Source organism: Ixodes scapularis, unplaced genomic scaffold, assembly GCF_016920785.2.
Source record: "Ixodes scapularis isolate PalLabHiFi unplaced genomic scaffold, ASM1692078v2 PGA_scaffold2__306_contigs__length_199485367, whole genome shotgun sequence".
Classification (NCBI taxonomy): Eukaryota; Metazoa; Arthropoda; class Arachnida; order Ixodida; family Ixodidae; genus Ixodes; species Ixodes scapularis.
In genome coordinates, this window is record NW_024609857.1 from 24195185 (window position 1) to 24204938 (window position 9754).

The following is a 9754-nucleotide window of genomic DNA, read 5'->3' on the forward strand; positions in this document are numbered from 1 at the left end:
ACGAAGGAAGCTTGGAGGTCATCGTACCGGTGCCGAAGCTCGTCACGACCGCGTGATTTCTTATTTCGCTCATGAGTTGAGGAGGAAAGCTAAGGAGGAAGAAGTCGAAAGATTGTTTCCCCTTTAAGAGAAATAGCAGCACACAAAAGCACTCGACAAGGCCGATAAGGAAAACAACGTGTTTGAAATGGCTTCTCTACCAAGTGAAAAAGCTTTCAGCGTACTTCGGACGGACAAATCAAAAAGCCGGGGTCGCACTGCTCATGCAAAAGACAGTCTGCAAACACGAGTCACCGCAATATCTGTGGTTCGAATGCCGCGTACCAAGTTTTCTCCTTGAACTCACTGCCACGTGGCATTCGAAGCACGGATCTCGCGGTAACTCGCGTTCCAAACTGTATGCAGACTGTCTTCCGTATGATGTGTAAGCAGTGTGACCCCGGTTTTACAAATAAGCTAGTAGCTAATACTACCTGTTCGATTACAAAAAGCTTCGTGCCAGGGTGCCACTAGAATTCGCTGTACTCTAGCTTAGGTAAACGCCGCGATTTATTTTATGTCGTAATGGGACGCATCGTTTTCTTTATTGCAAACGGCTATTTGAAAGAACGTCCTTGTTAGACCTCTGAGCTGAAGAGGACCATAAGGTAGATGCAAGTTGCAACCGTCTTACTGCGCCATCTGTACAAGAATCTAGACTCGATCGACAGTCGTGCAAGATCGAGTTTTGAGTGCAGCGTTAAAGACGATATACCGGCAACTCTCCTAGGGGCGCCTTGGCTGTCCGTCCACAATTATAGACTTTTAAAGGGGTTATGACACGTCAAAAATAAAATATTACATAACTATACTGCTAGGACCCATTGTATGTTCCTATAATCCTGCTAAATTTGTTTTGAAAAAGGCGCGATAGTTTCTTGGATAAATCGATTTATATGCGGGCCCCTCGGAGGGGCAGATCCGGGCGGACCTGGAGGCTGATGACGTAGCCAGCCTCCAGCGTGGTGTCTAATTGCACGCACTCACAGACTTGGCTCTCTTGGCGTATCGAGCCTCAGCTTCCTCGTTTACCTTCCACGTTTGCAGCATCCGGTCTGTGACGATTACGTCTACGGCATCGATCGCCTTGTCGAAGTGTTCGACATTGATCGCAGCAGCGATGAGAGTGATTGCTATCAAGAGATGTTGGAAGCTGTTCATTTTGACTGCGACCCGCTGGCGACGAGCTCCAGCGACGACGAGTTCGCCGTGGTCACCGTCGTCCGGGAATGTCTCGCAGGCGCATGCACGCTGGAAGGTCAACCGGCCGGGGGGCGAGAGCGAGAATAGCTTTCAGTTTACCGAGGTGTTTGAGCGGTTTTGTTCATACCGCGACGAGAAGAGCTTGGGCGATCATGGGGGCGCCTAAAATGAGAGAGTGTTCATGGTCACGTGGTTTATGGACACCATGGTGTGACTAACTTGAGCAGTGTTGCCTGGTCGCCAGATGAAAATTATAAAGATTCGTAAATTGAATATTGCAATTATCAGAGCTCTAAAAATTGCGTAACTTGGTGTATATATTAAGTAGCCTATGAGCATTCCATTTCAAGAATAATCTATCCGTTTAATTTTCGTGTCATAACCCCTTTAAGGGGGTGAAAAAACTGCATGTTAGCTTCAGCTTTTTTTTCTTCTAATACTTGAAACAACAAGCTGTTTTTTTTTTTTTTCTTTTTGAGAACGCGACTACACGAAGATAAGCCTGTCTGACAAGATGGTCGCGACATCAACTTTTCGATTTTTTCGAATAAGCACGGTGCCCGTCAGAAGACGTGTCAAGAGGTCAAATCTCAGAGCGGAACCGAAGCATTACTCAAGATCCGTCAGGAGGAAAAATCTAAAACACGCGGGCCTTTGGTATATTTGTCACTTGTCATGTGTCCACTTCATATCTACAATTACGCGGAGCGAGACGAAGGTGGAAAATAAGGACGCCCGCCGGAAATGTCACCAGTCCGAGTGAGCTCCGCGACGGCTGAGGCGTCTTCGAAAAGAAACAGGATCGAGTCGCAAGGCGAATCGAATCGCTCGTGTCGCGCGGGAACAGGACTCCAGACAATTACGTGACCGGTCCTCCGCAAAATGTACATGTGTCATGTTCCGCTGTATGCACGAACCGCTAACAACAATTCAATTAAGGTATGTTGTACTGCTCTAGCCTGCTTGGAAAATAGACCGCCAGGAGGCTACTTCATTCAACAGTTACTAGAGGTCAGCGATTCGGGAGGTACAGCTTGGAATTTTGAGCATCTGTGTAGAAATCGGTATCCAAACATCTTCGACGAGGACTAAATTTTTGTCCTCGTCCCCGTAGCGCTGTTTTTCACTGTGAACTCCTTCCAACTCGCCTAAATGTCCATCCAGACATCTGTCAGACGCAGTTTGATCGCTGGTGGTCTAGAAGTCGAATAGTCGGTAGCCAGACATTTACTAATTACCTTCCTTACTATCAATATATGTCGTGGCACATATGTCGTCTGTTCTGCGGTATGATCCTATTTTCGAGCCCGAAAGTTTTTCTGGGATTTGACATTCACGAAACGTTAATGGAAAAACGACACAACTTCTAATTCGTACTGAAAAAATGGCATATACGTGTCAAAAGAGCGGAGGAGCGAGGAGCTATGAATTCACACATGAGGCTTATAAAACGTGGCTAGGACCGAACCAATCTCGCTCTAATTTTCCCAGCTCGTATCGAGAACCTGAGTGCACGCCGTTTCTCAGAATAACCGAAAATGTGTCAAGAAACGGCAGCGTTCACTGCGACCATACATATACCCTTTGTTTACGAAGATGTATATGACGGATCAGTTTTCTGCAATATAGATTATCATCAAAGCGCACATGGTGGGAGGGCACAGGTACACCTTTGATGAAGGGTTCGACAAACTCCGCCTTACTATCCCATTCCTATAGAGGATATCAGTCGTTAAAACACTGTCTACAGACATGTTCGAAACATACATGTGTATGAAGCAAACATGTTTCAAACATGATCGAGGCGTGTCCGCCCATAATGCTGTGATCGTTGTCGACAGCGAATACCGTGCCCCTTGTGGGACGTATCAGCAGTGGGGACTGCGGCTTTAGACTAAATATTTTATGGAAGCGATGTCGGGAACAATATGCGCAAGGCCTCGTGAACAGCCGGCTCTTTTTTTTTCAAAATTAGGCGTGCGGAGTGGCCGAACGATCCATATGTTAAAGTCTGCCCCTCTCCACTTAGCCCCGCATCGAGTGCGCTGCGTGCACTGCCGAGGCACGGATCATCGAGATAGCTTAATAGTCGCCTAATCACCGCGACTGTTCCATGGGGAGTGGTTCATCCTCGCGGTGGGTCGCGCTCGATCTATTTGGCCGCCATCCTTCGTCCGTCTTGCGCCAGCCGGCAGTTTGGCCGCATCGCCGTTTCGCTGCAGCGTATAAACATCACGTCTAGACCCGTTCGATTCCCATGAGTATGCCTTCCTCCTTTTCCTCCTCGTAGTGGGCTTTTGCAAACCGGGTTAACCTTCCGCGTTATCAAAGGGGTAAGCCTGCAAAGAGAGAAAGAGCGAGAGAGAGTCATTCAATGGCATGTCGGTATACCGACTGCGAGTCTTGTGTTGCGTAACGTTTTATTTAACGATGAGCTTCGGACGTACTTGCCCCACCCGCCGCACCGTTGAGAAGGGACGGGTCGGTGCCGTAAGGAATGCCGCAACAGGGGATGGTAGCTTTCTGATGATTAATGGCCGTTCTTCTTTTCTTTTTTTTCAATGACGGCGGTATATACAGATGATTGATCTTTCCAGGCGAACTGTGTTTCGCGGGCCGTTGGTTTCGACGGTATAAGTCGTATATCCTCCGCGTGTTTTTGGCGTTCCAGGGTCGTTGATTAATTTGTCTTTACGTTTCGGTGGCGACGCAAATCCAAAATACTTGTGCAAAAAAAAAAAAAAGAAGTGAGGGTTTGTTTGGATATGGTGTTTGTCCTCGCAGTCGCGGACCGTCCTTTGTTCGCCAGGATGTGCTTGTTTCGATAACTAAAACAATAAAAATTGGAATGGGGCGCAAGTGATAAGCAGCTTTCTGACAATCCTTTCGGCCCCCCTCCGAGTTTCAGTTCCCTGCAAGGTCATCGGCGTAGCCGACCAAAAGCTTCGTTGGCAAAAACTGATATTGAAAATCGTATAGAATCGTTAAGAGATTTTTGGCAGACGCTAGAAACGCACACTTTCAGCGCTGCGGAGCGCGGAAAGTTTTACAAGGACAACACTGACAAAAAATGTAAGAGAAAAAGTATGTATGCGTTAATGTGTTTTCCAAGCGTGAAATTCTTTTGCCCAAGGTTCGCAGAGTGAACACAGTCCGTTAGCATTCGACTATAGCAAATTCGCGACCCAGCCCAAACCTGCCCGAACACGTGAGTCACTGACAGCTCAACAAACGCAAGGCGTGGCTTATCCTGATCATGGCTCTGGCGCTGGAATGCTTTTAATGTTCGCCGTGATTGGCTGACTTTGTGTCCCACAGAAAAATAAACACTCACAGACCTTTTTTTTTAATTTTTAGAGTATTTCTTTATGTCACTGATTATGGTACCATATTTTATGGTGCAAAATAAATGGTACGAGTCAAGTTCGAAAAGGCATTGATTCGTCCTACATGCTGGTGCGTGAGTCGTCGCCGAGAGAAGTCAGTCTTCACCGTTATGCCACATCCTCACCCGCGCCGAACAATTAATTATCACACGCCGTTGAGTGAGCCTTCAATTTAAATCGTCGCACATCTTTCATAGCTTTCTGAAGGGCCTATTATACTACGCACAAAGACCGAACGATATAAAAAAAAGAAATAGAAGAGAAAGGAAAGGGAGGCTGGTGTCCTGATAAGATCGCGTTTATGGACGGGCATCAACGCAGATGCGGCGAAGTCAATTAGAGCGGACAACGGCGGAGATTCCAACGAAGCCGCGCATTAAGCGCCCCGAATCATAGCCGGGGCTGATACGGGTATTCAAGCAGCCCCCGTAACGGTCAATTGCCCGCGTGCGCGACGTCTGTGCGCGCGGTGCGAGATGTGATGGCACGGCGGCGAGCGAGTGGGCACGCTGCTGGTCGTCCGGTTAATACCCCGTTGCATATTCATGGCGGCGGAAGACGATTCCGCTCGGCCGACCTTCGGGACGTAATTTGGCGGGGCGGGGGAACAGAAGCACGGTCCTGTCGGTGTCTTAGCGACGGCCGACGAAGACGACGACGACGACGACGTTGGTTCAGCAGCGCCGCCATGCGGAATTGGAACGAGGTCGTTGTAGGGGAAACGCGCGCCCAAGGGCGCAGCCGCAGTCCGAGCGGACGAAACCGCAGTGCGCCCGATGGGCCGCCTTCCTTCCGGAAACAAATTTCGGAGCGGTAGAAATGATCTATAGTCGCTGTTGTTGGTTTAAAGTCGCAATCGAGAGTTTTTAGGGAACCGTTTTTGCACATCGGATACGGTATACGGTGGGACCTCCAGTACGAACTGCGCATAAAGTCTTCTGTGGCAGCGCATGCGCAGCTTGTACCGGAGGGCCTGTGTAAAAGCGGTTCCCTAAAAATCCCTAATGACTCCAAGCTTCCACCGTATTTCTTACACACACCGTCAAAACTGTCGCTGGCAAGGGATAATAATCCTGGTGTAGACATCACACAGATATATGAACCATGAATGGGAAACACCGAAACATCTCGTCGCCAATACATTTAATGCCGGGAGCTACCGGAGACTGTACTTTGCCGGAGACAGTGGAGAAACAAGAGCTCGGGCACTTGTTCCCCAACCAAGAACTAAGATGGACGTATCGTTCCGTTAGGAAAGCTGGTACTTATTCATTTGCGACGATCTACAGAAACGAACCTGCTACCCTGGAAAACGACTCCTAAAGCCGGGGTCACACTGCTCACACATCATAGAAAAGACAGTCGGCCAAACACCAGTCACCGCAATATCCGTGGTTCGAATGCCTCGTGCCCAAGTGTTCTCCTTTAACTCATTGCCATGCGGCATTCGAGGCACGCATTTCGACGTGACTCGCAAAAAGAAAGTCTGCATACTGATTCGAACGCATGATGTAGTGGCAGTGTGACCCCGGCTTTATGCCCGGGGCCCACTAGAGCGACAAACAGAAACAGCCGACACCGACGAACCTCGAACACGTGCAGCATACACGCGACGGTACTTTTGGCAGGCTTGTAGCCTCTCTCGCTTATCTGCACTATCACCGAGAGAGTGGAAGCTTTCCAAAGGCACCGTCGCGTGTCTGCTGCACCTGTTTGCGGCTCCTCGAATTCGGTTGTTTATTTTTATTTCACTCTAGTGGGACTCTTGCATACCATATGGATCCATCAAAAGATTTCTTGGGATTCGAACGTAGCAGAGATATGGATCTGTAGAGCAATGTCCCTCAGCTTATTGTTAGAATTCAGCACTGATCTCTGTACTCGGTTTTTTTTAGATAGCGAGGTACAAAATAAAAAAAAAAAGAAATAAATGCCAGTGCCTCTGGCATCTCTCTTGGCGACTGACAAGCTCGAAATTCGTTTCAAGCTACGCTAAAACCGAAGCTTGCGAAATAACCTTGAGCATAACGGAAGCGTGCGAAATACCATGCCTGCAGAATCACGCCGTATTAACGACGTGCAAGTCCAAAAGCGTCATTGTGCTCGGCATTCCCGATTGGCCAAACCTTCTGTGTACTGATAATGCCCGCCCAATTGTCGGTTCACGCTGTGGCGACAAATCCTGATCATGACGTCACGAATGGGATTTGCCTTGCCGTGATTGGCAGGATTCGCCTCACCGTGAACCGGTCATTGGGCAGGCATTATCATAATACAAGAAGTTAAGGTTTGGCCAATCGCGAGCTTCGACCACAGCGACGATTTTCATCGCGCACGTCGCTAATAGTCCCCGACAACTTGAGAAATGCAGGGTGTAGCTGATTACGTTCGTGATTCGGGATTGGCTCTGGGGTGCTTTAGCGGCAAAATACGGCAATCTCATTGGCTGTGGAACGATAACGATATGCTCGGGATGTCGTCCCGCCCTGCGTTTCTTGAGGTTTCAATAACTATAAACTACTATTTTGTGTGTGTGTGTGTGAAAGCGTTGTTTTTGATTGGTGTTATTAGCGCTTTTACCGCTCATTCTCACTGGAAGCGGATCCGCGTTCGCAAAGCGGTTGCAAACGCGGTTGTATAAAGATCCAGTACAATAGCACGCGCACTCGATGACATCAAGTGCGCATGCAATAGCACTGGATCTTTATACAACCGCGTTCGCAACCGCTTTGCGAACGCGGATCCGCTTCCAGTGGAAATGAGCTGTTAGAGTGATTCTTGTTGGTGCTGTTAGAGTGAATCAGCCAAAACATATCCCTTCATGCGGCGCTCACACTGACGTGGCGTACAAAAGACACGGTGTTCTCGCTGCAGACATGATGAGAGAAGTACCTGCGATAACACCTCGAGCTTTTTCGAAGCTTGCTTGCTTCGTACATTTTATGTATACTTCGAACATGTTTGCAGAAAGTTTTTGTATGACTAAAGTGAGCGTCACACAAGAAAGAAACAAGGCTCAGATAGTGTCCGTAAAGACTGCCTTTTTTTTTTCTTCTTTTTTTTTGTACGTTGTATTTGCATTGCGATCGCGACTTAGGCTACGTTGTTGCCGTCCGCTTTTTCAACGCTGCGAATCCCAAGAATTATTTATTGGCGACGATCGGCACGAGGTTTCAGGTGCATGCGCAAGAGGTGCACACACGGCGACATGACAGTCGAAGCGTGCGTATAGTCCAGCGTCGTCGTCGTCGTCGTGCTCACCGTCCGACCGTCGAGAGCCGCGTGTCGCAACGCAAGTCACAGAGCATCGCGCGCTCGCAACAACAACGCCCGCGCGCCCGGCTCCGTTGCATGACAAACTGAAACATCGGCTGTCTCGAGGGTCGCTCCCCGCCGCTTCTTTGTCCCTCGTGTGGACGGACAGAAGGTCTGCGTCGGACGCTGTCAAGTTTTTTCGGGATTAGTGGTACGCACCGAGTATTCTCCTTGCAAAGGGAACAACTAGAGCCACTGAATAGGTAGGAACAACCATGTGAGATGGGGAGGCTTAGCGCAGCATCGAAAGAATGTAACAATGTTTTGTGTCTTTCTCTCTCTCTCTCTCGAAGTTTGACAGGTGCTGACAACTCCGTTGTCTCAGGCGACAAAGGGGAGACGTGGCTGTCCAAGTAATGACGTTGCAATGTAAATGAACTACACGCCATGTCTGACTTTCGTATGGGAGTGATGAAATGACAAGTACTTTATTAGTGATTTTTTAATTGTTTTTTTACTTCCCTCTTATACCCCTGTGAGACGGCGTTCGAAAGTTCCTTTTCACTAAGCTCCTTTATAAAATTGGCGAACCAGCGCACGCCGTAGGGCACGTGCGCACTCAACATCGCGAGCTGACTGGCTGATTATATAACGGAGCTTAATGAAAGGGAGCTTAAGAACGCCGTCTGACTGGGGTATTAGAACATGTAATAAACTGGGCAATTCGATTACGTCTTGAGGGAACTATATTGAAGACATTCTTTTCTAGCAGAGTTCAGTGTAGGGCCTCCACGCATCATGCATATTTATTTAGCATCGTGTAACCAACAAATAAATCAGTGACTAACGCAGTAAATAAGAACTGAACGAGAAATACTTTATTTACTTTACTATATCGCTTTTAGAACAATTAATGCACAGGGTAGTTGGATCATTCCTTGAGGTGACTATATTGCAGGCTGCCTTTCCTACCAGAAATCACGATTTGGCTTCTCTAGATTTTTTATTTACTTAACCTCTTATAAGCAACATAAAATGGCTGACTGACATACTAAATAAGAACTGATCCCTTTGTTGAAACATGTGCAGTATAGCCAACAAGCCCTAATATTTACGTAACCACTGAAGCTATTTGAGAAAAAAAAAAGAAGTAAATATTACTTTTGAACTAATCGTTTGATTATTTTCGGCATGCGGTAATCAGCTAATTCTTTCGCCGCGAATTTTTAATAACTTCTTGTTCTAATTAAAACTTATTATTTCTTATTAGTAACGTGTACCAACGGGCAACTGCAATGCCACATCAAGTTCTTTTCTTTGTTCTTTGTTTTCGCAAAGGGAAAACATTTATTTCTTTTGTTATCGATATACCTTGGTGGAGTTGTGCTTCCAATCTTGTTGGATCATAGCAACTCTGCAGCCCGCGTTATGACATTAGCCGTAAATAAAAATAGAACTTTGATTTAACTAATGGGCGCTTTTAGTTGAAAGCTGCACATTTACTTTTTCTCGGATGAAAGGTTTAGCACAACAGCATTCCCAAAGACAGGTTACGTTCCTGTCGGAAAAATCCATTAGAATAATTATGCTAGCGCAATTCGATAGACGAAGTATATATTTTTAGAAGTACTCTAACTTGTCCTACGAACGTTAGCATACTCCTGTGTTGACTATTTATATGCACCTTTGTAAAAATGAAGTGTAGCTTTCACTATAAGGAAATACGGTGATGTATAAGGTGGTTCACCCTTTAGAATATACAAAAAAGTATAAAACAATTATCTGTAAGTTTTTTTTATGGTGCTGTACTTGGTTCTTGAGTGGCAAGACCGGCGTCGTGCGAAGAAAGTAAGGTTTATGACTTCATGTCA